Below are 2,995 nucleotides of genomic sequence, written 5' to 3' on the forward strand. Positions count from 1 at the left end.
ATAGACCAACACTACATATTTTGCCGTACACTTTAAACCTTTTTACAACTTTCAAAGTCCTAGCACTTTCTAGGCACAAGCAGAAACCAGCCATGTCCACTTTAGTTCTAGCCTGCCACTATTTCAACAGTAAAATCAGTTAACAGCCAAGGTAGCGTGCCAAGTGAGAGCAGCTTCGTCTTTCTAACTAGTATAGCTAACTTAGTCGATAACAAAACTATGTCAATAGCTTAAATCAATTTAAATATGATCCAGGTGACATGGCCTCATCGTCTAGTAGTTTGTCATACTGTGAGTGTGTTGATGACAAAAAAATAGGCTACTTACTTGGTGATTCCACGAGATAGTGGTAGATGTCTGAATAGTCCATATTTGGCCACTGTGTGGGGTCATTAATCCAGTTTTCCAGGGACACCTCTGTAACCCCGTATCCAGTAGGTTCTTTAAATACCGCTCATGGTCCTCGGCCAGCAAAGAGAGTGTGTATGTTTGTGCCATTTTGCTATCAAGAAACGTTGCAGATCTAGAGCGAGTTCTGTTTTCAGAGGAATCCGTTTGTTTTCCCCCAAAAAGGGGCGTTACCCTTTGATGACGCAAAAGTAGCGTTAGTCTATGGGCACACAGGGTTGGAGAAAGCATCAAATAGATGCTGATGGACAGTGAAAGGAAGTTGTTGTAAAGTGGAGTTGGGAGAACATCTTTCAGTTCTACTGGACCAGTGTACAGGAGAAACTGCCTAAACTCTGTAGCTTTCCAACGCTCCAATTCCGAGAGTGAGCTTGGCTTTCGTGCGAACTCAGAAGGTATGTGCTTTGACATCCCTACAAGTTTTTCTGAGATAACTTTTATCTTATGGGAGCTCTGTCTGTATTTTAGGTTGCCTTTGGTCCAAAAGTTAAGCATCTTCCTGGTCACACCTAGACAAACAACATGCATATAGTCCAGCACGAATTGTGTGACCATTCCCAAACGTAATGTGGTGAGTATTGAGTGACCTCTGTAATGATTTTCAACACAAAGTTCAGCAAATGAATCATCTGTTCTGCGAGTGGCATGTGTTTCAGGAAACGTCATTTTTCGTCCCACATAGGATCCCTCCTGCGTGCAGCGATCGCAGCCACTATAGCCTCCATGTCCCTTTGTTTGCTTTAAGAATGATCGTCCTGGAGCATCGCAAATAAAGCAGTCCAGGGACAGATGAAACATCCTCTCATCAACAGTGAAACCTTGTTCTAGTGTGGAAACCTCCTCAGCAAAGTCTTGAAGATATTGGTTTGGATTGTGTGGTTTGCTGTTTCCACAAAAGACACCTATAACAAATGGATCCTTTTCAAAGGGAAATTTACCTAAAATTGCCCAAAGTTGCTTCTGAGAGCTTTTAAATAATGGCAATCTGTCAGGGTTCTGCCCTGGCAGCCTTGTCTGTTTTGTTGTGGTTTCATGTTTCTGTGTTTGTCTTGTGTTTGAGCACATGGCTCTGTCTTGGTCTGTGTTTGCCATGTGCTCCTGATGTCCCGCCTCCTTGTTTCCTGTTACCGCGCCCCCTTGTTTAGTCCACGTCTTGTCCTCGTTTCGTTAATTGTGCTCACCTGATCCTCATGTGCTCTGGTCCCTTCATATTGTGCCTCTTTCCCTCATGTCTTTGCTGGTTTGTTGTGTGTTGTGAGTATGCACATTGCAGTGTTTTCTGGTTTGTGATCTTGAAATTATCCTAGTGTTTATGCTGGTTTGTTATCATTGTTACTATTTTGTTTTGCTTAAGCTTTAGCACTTGTGCTTGGTAATCTAGTTAGAGTTCTATTTTGTTTAGAATTTTTTTTTTGTTATTTTCTTTAGTTCTTTTCCCTGTCAAGTGGAAGTCTTGCTTCTCTTTAGCTACTCCAGTTTTTTGTCTTATTAGTTTTCATTGGTTTGCTTTTTATATATTTATTTATCTACTTTTTGTTTCTCTTGTCATTGATCATATCAGGTTATTTTTGCTTATCTTAATTGTTGCCTTATCTTGTCTGGAGTCTCGTCTTGAATGTTGTTCTATGTGTTTCTGTCCTGTATCCTGAGTTCCCTGGCCACTGGCTCTCAACTGCCTGGCAGCCTGACTGGTGCAGCTATCCAGTGTGTCGAGCCTCTGGTTCTGTGAGCCTCTACCCGGTGGCAAGACTGGAGCTACATCTGAGATGTACATCAAGCTGCATGTTCCTAGTGTTCCTACCTGGTCTTTCCTTCAGAGCTGCCTCTATTGCACTCAAGTCATCGCCATCTTGCTGACGGTCTCAGTGGTCATCCATCCTGCCTGTCGTTGTCGTCTGCCTTGCCCTACTGTTTTTACTGTGATTCACTCTTCACTCCCTGCTGTCTCAAGTCTTCAGTCCTGTTAATAAATACCTTGTCTGCTCATTTGCGTCTGGGTCCTAAATCTTGCAGAATCCCTAACAGAATGAACCAGCTAGCACAGGACCCATCAATGAACATCTGTATAGTTCCCCCCGCAACTGCCCAAGAGAGGCTGGCAGTCCAGCAGGGGTTGTTATCGCTTTGCCAACAGGGCCGAGATGTGTGGTCTTTTGCCCAGTTCTTCTGGACTATGGCTTAGGGCCTTGAGAACGATGATGCGGCCCTCAAGGTGGCTTTCAACCACTGCCTGGATAGTTCCCTGCAGATCCTGACACCACCAGAGCCTGACTGTAGTGACCACCTCACCCTTCCTCCAAGTCAAGCTCTTTTGAATCCAACTCAAAAACAAAGGTTGAGAAGGAAGAGGGCAGCTTGGACTGCTGCATCAGTTTCTGCAACTGACTTGGTGGAAACAGTCCTTTCATAACACTGTCACCCCAGAGCCTGCAGAGACCGTCACGGTCACCCCAGAGCCTGCAGAGACCGTCACGGTCACCCCGGAGCCTGCAGAGACCGTCACGGTCACCCCGGAGCCTGCAGAGACCGTCACGGTCACCCCGGAGCCTGCAGGGACCGTCACGGTCACCCCGGAGCCTGCAGGGAC

General features: G+C 45.4%; 1 long non-coding RNA gene across 1 annotated transcript; it reads left to right on the forward strand.

Moving 5' to 3' along the window:
• The first annotated feature begins 725 nt into the window (after positions 1 to 725).
• On the forward strand, positions 726 to 1,165 carry LOC143729529 (uncharacterized). Its single transcript, XR_013200017.1, has 3 exons — positions 726 to 803; positions 877 to 979; positions 1,065 to 1,165. It is a non-coding gene; the product is annotated as an uncharacterized LOC143729529 (long non-coding RNA).
• Positions 1,166 to 2,995: the final 1,830 nt, after the last annotated feature.

This window comes from Siphateles boraxobius, unplaced genomic scaffold (genome assembly GCF_051911475.1).
Source record: "Siphateles boraxobius isolate OS27281-9 unplaced genomic scaffold, OSU_SipBor_1 8, whole genome shotgun sequence".
Taxonomy (NCBI): Eukaryota; Metazoa; Chordata; class Actinopteri; order Cypriniformes; family Leuciscidae; genus Siphateles; species Siphateles boraxobius.